The sequence below is a fragment of the Anomalospiza imberbis genome, chromosome 9 (assembly GCF_031753505.1).
Source record: "Anomalospiza imberbis isolate Cuckoo-Finch-1a 21T00152 chromosome 9, ASM3175350v1, whole genome shotgun sequence".
NCBI classification, from domain to species: domain Eukaryota; kingdom Metazoa; phylum Chordata; class Aves; order Passeriformes; family Viduidae; genus Anomalospiza; species Anomalospiza imberbis.
The window spans coordinates 5,116,244-5,126,410 of record NC_089689.1 but is presented as its reverse complement, the minus strand read 5'-3'; the positions used below and the strand labels follow the sequence as shown (position 1 = coordinate 5,126,410).

General features: G+C 49.7%; 1 long non-coding RNA gene across 1 annotated transcript; it reads right to left on the bottom strand.

Moving 5' to 3' along the window:
• Window positions 1–2,669: 2,669 nt before the first annotated feature.
• Window positions 2,670–4,841, bottom strand: LOC137479162 (uncharacterized). Its single transcript, XR_011001999.1, has 2 exons — window positions 4,585–4,841; window positions 2,670–4,166 (listed from the first exon to the last, which is right to left on the bottom strand). It is a non-coding gene; the product is annotated as an uncharacterized lncRNA (long non-coding RNA).
• Between the last annotated feature and the right edge of the window lie 5,326 nt (window positions 4,842–10,167).

Below are 10,167 nucleotides of genomic sequence, written 5' to 3'. Positions count from 1 at the left end.
GAGCTGAGAATGCCCAGGGTGAGAACCACTGAGGTCTGGGCTGAAATCCGTGGCTAGGGAAGGACAGCAGCAGGGAGCCAGCCCTTGCCTTTTCAGAGGAGTGCAAGGGCTGCAATGGCAGAGGCAGCTTCCCGTGCCTGCCAAGGCACTCAGTATTGCTGCAGCACTTGGGAGTGAGTGCCAGCTGGGAATTCTGAGTGTTGGCCTTTGATCCTTGGCATGACAGCTGCTTCTAAATTTCTCCCCCCATGTTCATTCACACTGGCTTTTGTAAACATATATATATTGACTTTTATATGCAGGAGCACTTAAGAGTCTGGCTGTGATTAAGACCCTACACTTTAGGAGAGCAAACTTTCAGTTTGTTAAAGAAGTAGTGGATAGGATGCCCTGGAAACTGACCTCAGTGATAATGGAGCTGAACAAAGCCATTTTTCTTAGAGAACAAGAACTTACAATTCCCATTTGTAAGAAGTCAGACACGGAATGCAGGAGACCAGCTTGGCAGAGTGAGGATCTCCTTGTTCAAAGTGTAAGAAGATAATAATATGCAGAAAATATATGTATTTCAAAAAGGTTTTTGAAATAATGTTAAAGAAAGAAGGTTATTGAAAATTAATATATGTGATGCAAAAAGGTAATATGCAGAGGATACACAGCAACACATCTTGGGAAAAATATAGAGATAACTCATGGTGTGTGAGGATGTGATCAGTATAGCTAAGGCTCATTTGAAGCTGAATTTGGAAAAGCCTGTGAAAAATAATATTAAGGGAACCTACAGGTGGGAAAAGGAAGATGAAAATAAATTTACCACACCTCCCCTATTCCACTCCACCCCCATAAACCAGACAGGGCTAATGATGACAGACAAGGAGAAGGCTGAGGTACTCAACAATTGGTGGTCTCAATTTTTACTGCCTGTCACTATTCCCACATCTCTCAGGTTATTGGACTGGTGGACTGAATTCCAGAAGGTCAGGTTTAAGACCACCTGAGGAATCTGAGCATGCACAAGGCCATGGACCCACCCAGATGCATGTCCAGGGGCCTGAGAGAACTGGCAGCTGTAGCTGCTAAGGTGCTCCCTCTATCATATTTGGGAAATCAGGGCAGCCAGCTGAAGTCTCCAGAGACTGTTGTACTAGCACAGAAGCCATTTGACTGCAATACTCTTGGTCTTCTTTGTAAATCTCAAAGCCCTGAGTAAATTACTGCAGAGGATGCCCAATGCAGTTTCAAAAATGGAATCTTTGTAATTGGTTCTCATATTGATCTTGGATATTTCCTTTTTTTGCACTCCTATATTTTCAAAACATTTGTAATGACTGAAAAGAAAACTGAAATGAGCCAAAGCCAATATTTTTTAAAGACAAATATATTTTTGCTATGTCTAAGCACATGTACGTAACCATCTTTGGTTTATGTGTCCAGGTTTTGGCAATGGGGGAGCCACAGGGCTGGCCTGTGAGAATAGCCCAGGTGCTGTCCTGTCTGCAGAGAGAAGAGGCTGGGACAGCAGCCTTTAGAAATGTGACTTTTTGGTTGGGTTTTGTTTGGGGTTTTTTTTTGTTTTTTTTTTTTTAATTTTATTTTTTTATTTGTTTTTGTCAGTTTGTTTGGGGTTTTTTGTTTGTTTTGGGATTTTTGTGTGTGTGGGTTTGTTTTGTTCTCTTTGTTTTGTTATGGTTTTGTAGAGTTCTTTAAGCAAGATTGATTTGAAATCTGAACAGTCCTCCACTATATTCTCCTGGATTCACCTGAGACTCTTCCTAGGCATCTCCCTGCTCCTTTTTGCGGTGAGTCCCACATCATTCTCCTGAAGGAGCTGTCTGCTCATGGTTTGGATGGTGCACTGTTTGCTGGGTGATAAACTGGGTGATGGCCACAGAGTGGTGGGAAATGGAGTTCATCCAGCTGCTCCCCAAGGCTCAGCTTGGGCCCCGTCCTGTTTAATGTCTTTAACAGTGATCTGGACAAGGGGATGGAGAGCACCCTCAGTAAGTTCACAGATGATGCCATGTTGGGTGGGAGTGTTTTTCTCTTCCAGAGGACAGCTTGGGGGCTCTCTACAACTACAATTCTACACAGTCCCAGCATGTGCTATGTGCTTACCCCTTCATCTGTCCATCCAGGTAAACCTGTAACCTCTACACCAGCAGCCTTTTTTTTTCATCACTGTGACAATTCATCATTGTGACTGACAGGTCTGGACATGGAGACCAGTTTGTCACTCTGTTAAATGTCAGTCTTGGCTGTGGGGCACATACTACTTATAAATGTGACATTTTTTTAATGCTCCAAAGAGTGTTTTGCTGTGTAATGTGCATCATGCAGGTTTGGAAAGAAAAATTTCCCCAGGCCAGGAAATAGATATAAAATGACAGTAGATGTGAACTATTTTATTTTGTAAGCAGTCTTTTAACTCTTTGTCCTTCTTTCCCAGCTCTGTAAATGTCCATTAATTGCCGCATAAAATGTTATCATGGTATAGCTACTTCTGTAAGGAATTAGATAATCCTGATGACTTACAAGACAACTGCTTTGGCCCTGGTAGAATACTCACAATCATTTGTCAACTTAATTGTCACTACAAACAGCTTTTGTGCTGGTGGTCTTTGGGTGCATGGGTTTTGGTTTTTTGGAAAGGACTTTGCTAATTGCACAAAGCAGAGGTATTTAAATTTATTTTTTCTCTCTATGAGTTTGCTGATTTTAATTAAACTTTCTCAGTAAAAGGCATTAATAGAAAGTATTATAATAAAACTTCGTAAGCTTTCTTATTCATGAAAATTTCAGTTACTGAATTTTTAAGAAGAGAAGTATACATTATCTACTTTGTCATATTGCTGAACTCTGTAAGCAAAACATGATATGTAATTGAAGTTTCATCTTCTTATCTGGAATGACTAGTAAAAGTATTTAATTTCGTAATAATGTACCAAACCAATATTCTTCTGAAACAAGTATCAATGGAAATAAAACATTTATTTTAAAAATCACCACATTGTTTTCTTAAGTGTTAGCAAAAAGGACTTTTTTGCATTTTCTCCTTTTCTTTTGGTTTGTGAACAAGTAGGAAAAAGAAGAATGTGACTCAGCAGTTCTTCAACCGCTTTAAGGAAGAAGACTTCACAACCACCCTGGGCAACCTGTGCCAGTGCTCAGTCACCCTCACAATAACAGAATGTTTCCTGGAGATCAGAGGGAACCTGCTGTATTTCAGTTTGTGACCGCTCTCTGATTGTGTCACTGGGCCCACTGAAAAGAGCCTGGCTCCATCTGCTATGATCCCTCCCTTCAGGTATTTATAGACATGGATAGGATCACCCTAATCCTTCTCTTCTCCAGGCTCAATAGTTCATCTTCCTCCATCTTTTCTTATGGCAGAGTTGCTCCAGTTCCTCCATCATCATCTTCACAGCCCTTCACTGCATTCTTCTGAGCTGAGGAGCCCCAAAATGGAGCCAGACCTAGAGGTGCTCACCAGCGCTGAGCAGAGGAGACGGATCCCCTCCCTTGGCCTGCTGGCTGCACTCTCAATGCAGCTCAGGATCCCAGAAGAGTGCATATTTTGGCTTGTGTTGACCTTGGTGCTCTCCAGGACCTCTAAAGCCTTTCCTGACAAAAGCTTTCCAGCCCAGCTAGGAGGCCCCCAGTATGCTCTGGTGCGTGCCTGGTAGTGTTCCTCTCCAGAAACAGGACTTCGGGCTTCCCCTTCTTGAACTGGGTGATGTTCCTGATAGCCCATTTCTCAGGCTTGTCAATGGTAATATTATCCCTCGTCGCTTCCTTTGAACATTATCCAATATTCATCACTGATGTTGAATTGTTCTGAGAAAGAGAACCGCATAGGACTGTAGGACAAGAATTTTTTGTGGCAGTAACTGCTGTGTGCAAGGGTTTCCATTTGTCTTTCTCAATAAATATACAAGAAAGTTGTAATAGTCAGCTGGCCAAAGAAGATACCCAAGGCCCAAGCCACCCAGAGTGGGTGTGTGGTGGAGGGCCTGGGCCACGCCTAAGGCTGGCTCAAGAGTCTGTAAGTGACATGGGGAGATCAGCACTGAGGGTCAGGCTGGATCCCCTGGTTCATGGGCAGAAGGTAAAAACCCAGTATGTACAATACTAGTTTGGTCAGAGGGAGGTTCAAAGAGCTGTAATACCTGTTGAAAAAAAACCATCCATTATGAAAAAGGAAGATATTTAACTTAATTTCTTGAATTTTATCTTATTTAAAGCAAAAAAAAAAAAAAAATTCAAAGATAAGCTAGTATGGATCTCATAGAACTGATTAGTATCTATGTTTTCTAATTCAATTTTTAAACTTGTGTGTTAAGCAACTGAATTAAAGCATGTTGCTGTAATTGTGGGTTGAGGCATGTATTATCTCTATTAATAGTCTTTATTATTTATGAGATATAGACAATATTCAAATCTTTGCATAAAACTTCTTGGCTAATGCAATCTAAATACCTAAATATAATTAGTGGAACAGTTTGTTAGCATAATCATTGCCATGGGCTGTAATTAACATAAATTTTAATTTCATGACCTTGTAGAAGAGATTATAATTGCACAAACCATCGTTGTGCTGAGAATGTTTTCCTCTTGAATGTTGTTTCTTGAAGACGATCACCATAATGTTTTGAAATTATTATTATTGTAGTACTCATCTGCATTCAGAGAATCAGAGAATGGTTTGGGCTAGAAGGAGACCTTGTAGATCATCTGGTTCCACCCTCCCTGCCACAGGCAGCAGCACATTCCTCTAGACAAGTTTGCTCTACGCCCTGTCCAATCTGGCCTTGAACACTTCCAGGGATGGGGCAGCCACCTCCAGCAAAGCCATCTCCAGGACAGCTTCTCCAGGAAACCTGTGCCAGGGCCTCACCACCCTCACATGGAATCATTTCTCCCCATCTAACCCTGTCCTCTGGCAGTGGGAAGACATTCCCCTTTGTCTTGACACCCCAGACCCTTGGAAATAGTCATTCTCCATCTTTATTTCTCATATGCTTCCTTCAGAAACTGGAAGGCCACCATTAGGCCACCCCAAATATGCCCTGGCTACTGTTCCTAGGGACAATTTACCAGGCCTTGCTGGCTGGGATTCCATTTTGTTAATTCATACATCTTAGATGCTAGTGAATGTTCAAAGGGAACAAATTCTTTGATTTGTACTCAGCATCCTGTATCTGGGCACCAAGAGGTTTGTTGAGTGGGAATGATGGAACTGGTGGAATTGTGGGGGTCACACACATAAAACTTCTGCCAGATTTAGGCTTATGTCTCAAGCACCAACTATCCACTTCCATCTTGGTGAAGAGAATTCTACATCCAAATGGATATTTTTAGGCTGTGAACTGCAAGCCATGCAGTGGGGTCCATCCTGAACCACGCAAACCTGCTGTGCCAGTATTGACAGCTGGGCTGAGCAGCACCACTGGCTGCCATGACCTCAGCACCACAGTATGGGCTAATTGCCCTAATCAGTATTGGCTGTGTGGGAGCTGTGCCAAGGAAAACATTCCCTGGAGTTGTCACATCAATGTGATCAACCCTTTAGCAGAAGGAGGATCCTCATTCCATGGCTATGGATCTCTTAGCTGGAGAAAGGGACAACCAATCTTTTGGAAAATAGAGCAAATGGAACTACCACTGCCATGCAAGCATTTCACAGTAAGTGGCTCAGTATCACAGACTGCTGCTCACAAGTGCCCAGCCTGAGACTAGTTGCTGGCTACAGAAGGAGGTGTTGGCATGTTAGTAAATACTACCTGCTGTTATCTAAGTAAACCAAGATCAATGCATTGAGACCAATCTTAAATTCTGGAGAACACTAAAGCCCTCATGTAACATGATAACCAAAATTAATTCGTGTAAAATACCTGGTTTGTGGTCATGGCTTAGCTTTTGTTTCCCAGGTCTCAGGGCAGCTATCAACAGGTTTTGGCTGTACTTACTCTCTAAGAAAAATGGATGCCATGTCTGTTCATCTCCATTATCCTTGAGGACAGTTTCCAAGGAATCCTATGTGGATACTTCCTTAACAAACTGAAAGTTTGCTCTCCTAAAATGCAGGTCTTAATCACAGCCAGACTCTTAAGTGCTCCTGCATATAAAAGTCAACATATAGACAAATGTTTACAAAAGCCAGTGTGAATGAACATGGGGGGAGAAATTTAGAAGCAGCTGTCATGCCAAGGATCAAAGGCCAACACTCAGAATTCCCAGCTGGCACTCACTCCCAAGTGCTGCAGCAATACTGAGTGCCTTGGCAGGCACGGGAAGCTGCCTCTGCCATTGCAGCCCTTGCACTCCCCTGAAAAGGCAAGGGCTGGCTCCCTGCTGCTGTCCTTCCCTAGCCACGGATTTCAGCCCAGACCTCAGTGGTTCTCACCCTGGGCATTCTCAGCTCTGGACTGCAAACGTGCTGCCATCAGGAGATGGTTCTTTGCTACACTGCATCAGCACCGGTGGAGATTATTCCATTCCTGGCAATTCAGCAGAGTATAACTTACAGGAAGAGCGAGTCGCCTGTAGGCAAAATCAGGTTCTGTTCCGAATTATTTCACCGAAAATCTGGGGGATTGGAACACGCCCTCTAACACCTGCTCTGTTTGTGCGGCTGTAAAATGGAATTGTTTTTAAAAATTGCTATCGAGGTGCTGCAAGGTATAACAATTCTCCTGCGTGCCGTGCTTTTACTTCTCCAAAGGAGCGGTGCTTTCCACGGTAAGTGGAAGACCGGTGACTTTCCCCGTCCTTCCGACAGAGGACGGGAACTCCCAGGAGCGGCAGCAGCCGCTGTGCGCCGGCAGCCACCGCCCGGTGTCCCCCTTGTACCGCAGAGCGCTCCGAGCGCCTCCAGCCCTGCTGCTGCGAGCGGGGATGGATTCACCGGGAGCCCGAGGGATGGCCGCTGCGAGTGTCCCCGAGGCTCCCCGCTGGCACTTCACAGCTGAGGGCTCACTTGGCTGGCACCGCACACCTGAGGGGTCGCCGGCTGCCACAACGTCAGGTGAGTCACCTCAGCGCGGCAGAAGCCTGCAGGAGGAGCAGCAAGCTCCAGCTAAAAGGTCTGTGCTGGAAGCTGTTCCATGGCAATTCCTCATCTGCTGGAAACAGATGTGGCTGGCAGCTGCTCCTCCCTCGGCAGAGGACTGTCCTGGGCTTGCAGTTGGAGGACCCAAAGCATGATTTCATTAAGGTGAAAAGCCAAAAACACAAGCCCTCTGCAGGGAAGGGTCCCTGATTGATTAATGCCTATGACCACTATGATTATTCATTATTTATCAGAGGATGGGACACTAATAAATCATAAACTTTCAGACCAACTTTAAACTCTACAGAACAATCCTTCAGCAGGACATAATCTATAAGCACCTGGTTTGAAACACTACTCTGAAATACTAGCAGCCCACTTCCTCCACAATTCTCAGCCCCCTGAAACGAAAAGCTCCAGAGTTCCTTGAGTGACCTGGCCAAGATTTTGCCCATTTGCAAAAGCCCCTGATCCCTATGTATGACCAGCAGACGCGATAAGCTGATTGCTCCAGCAGCACCCTCCGGGAAAGCCTTTTTTCACCTCTTTATCACCCTCTTTACTTGTCGCACATGCCCATCCGAGCAGAGTCTACTGCTCCCTGTGCTTTGCTGACCTTGCCGGCTTCGGCTCCCTCCCGCAGCCCTGCTCGCTCCTTCCCCCGTCCCGGCCGGGTGGCGCCGAGCGCAGCCGGGCGCGGTGTGCCGGGGGCGGTGCTGCTTCGCCGGGCGGGCCCGGCCACTGCTCGGGGCTGGTGGTGGCCCCAGGCTGGCGAGCGGGACGGGGTGGCAGCCCGCGGCCTTCCAGGGTGCAGGGCGCTGCCGCTGGTTTGGGGGAGAGCACCCAGCGGCGTGCTGGTGCCTGGAGCTGCTCGGGGAAGCCGGAGGGCGACCGGCTCCTGGCCGTGTGCCCCGGGACGTGGGCAGGCGCAGAGCCTGGGACGGGGAGCGGCCTCTGTGGTGTCCGTGAGGAAAGCCGTCCCGTGGGCATGCCAGGCGTCTCCTGGCCCAGGAGCTGCCCCCGTGGGGACGGGTGGAGGGGCCCCAGAATCCTTGATACGGGACGGGACAGCGTGTGGTGGTGATTAATCTTTGTGAGTTTGCGAACCCCAAGTTGGGCAACTCCCTGGGGGCTCCCCTGGCAGGAGAGACTCTCCTGGAGCAGTTCTGTGTCAGGAACGAGAGACGCATTAGACTTTTTCGGTCTTCAGCTTCTGTTTATTGTTATCTTATCAAAACTTCAGCACACTGCCTGCGCCAGACTGCGTGCAGGAAAAGCAGCACAAAAATGGCTAACGATCTCTTGTTACAAAGCCTTTTAAGCCTAATCAAAAACTAAGTTGCCCAATTAAGAAGTGACACCTAAATTATTTTCCTTTCTAACCTAATAACTGACCCCTAAAGACCCGCAATGCGGATTTTTCTACCCAGTTACAAAATACCACCTAAACCCAAGAAGACGAAGGAAGAAGAAGGAAGAAAAATGAACTCAAGACAGCACCCTATATCCTCTATCTTGAACCCATCTATAGCATACTAAAATTCCTAATGTGATGCGCGCACCGGGCTGTGGTGCGCGCACTGGGCTGTGATGCGCGCACCGGGCTGTGATGCGCGCACCGGCCTGTGATGCGCGCACCGGGCTGTGATGCGCGCTCTGGGGCTGTGATGCGCGCTACGGGCTGTGATGCGCGCACCGGCCTGTGATGCGCGATCTGGGGCTGTGATGCGCGCACCGGGCTGTGATGCGCGCTCCGGGCTGTGATGCGCGCACCGGGCTGTGATGCGCGCTCCGGGCTGTGATGCGCGCACCGGGCTGTGATGCACGCACCGGGCTGTGATACACACACTGGGGTTGTGATGCGCGCACCGGGCTGTGATGCGCGCTCCGGGCTGTGATGCACGCACCGGGCTGTGATGCACGCACCGGGCTGTGATGCGCGCACCGGGCTGTGATGCGCGCTCCGGGCTGTGATGCACGCACCGGGCTGTGATGCGCGCACCGGGCTGTGATACACACACTGGGGTTGTGATGCGCGCACCGGGCTGTGATGCGCGCTCCGGGCTGTGATGCGCGCACCGGGCTGTGATGCGCGCTCCGGGCTGTGTTGCGCTCTGTGCTGTGATGCGCGCTCCGGGCTGTGATGCGCGCTCCGGGCTGTGATGCGCGCTCCGGGCTGTGTTGCGCTCTGTGCTGTGATGCGCGCTCCGGGCTGTGTTGTGCTCTGTGCTGTGATGCGCGCACCGGGCTGTGATGCGCGCACCGGCCTGTGATGCGCGCACCGGGCTGTGATGCGCGCTCTGGGGCTGTGATGCGCGCTACGGGCTGTGATACACACACTGGGGTTGTGATGCGCGCACCGGGCTGTGATGCGCGCTCCGGGCTGTGATGCGCGCACCGGGCTGTGATGCGCGCTCCGGGCTGTGTTGCGCTCTGTGCTGTGATGCGCGCTCCGGGCTGTGATGCGCGCTCCGGGCTGTGATGCGCGCTCCGGGCTGTGTTGCGCTCTGTGCTGTGATGCGCGCTCCGGGCTGTGTTGTGCTCTGTGCTGTGATGCGCGCACCGGGCTGTGATACACACACTGGGGTTGTGATGCGCGCTCCGGGCTGTGATGCGCGGCTGCGGAGCTCTGCTCCCGGGGCGCGGGCAGGGACGAGGCGGGGCGGCCGGGCGCTGCCGGCCGCGGCCACCGGGGGGCGCTGCGGGTGGGGCTGTGCCGGCCCCGGCCCCGGCCCGCCCCCCCGTCGGCGTGACAACGCCACACGCGCGGTTCCGCCTGAGGGCCCGTGGGGCACGGGGAGAGACCCGGGAGCGACCCCGAGCGACACCGGCAGCGGCACCCGCAGGGCCTGGAAGGTGAGCGGCAGGCGTGGAGTTTCACCGTTGGGAGTCTCCCGGAGCTGCTTTGAAGGCGGCAGCTCCTCTGCTCTAGGACGGGCTGGGAGAGCCGGGGTGTCCAGCCTGCAGAAGAGAAGGCTCCAGGGAGAGCTTAGAGCCCCTTGCAGTGCCTACAGGGGCTCCAGAAGAGCTGGAGAGGGACTTTGGACAAGGGCCTGGAGTGGCAGGACTCAGGGAATGGCTTCAAACTGCCAGAGGGCAGGGTTAGATGGGATATTGGG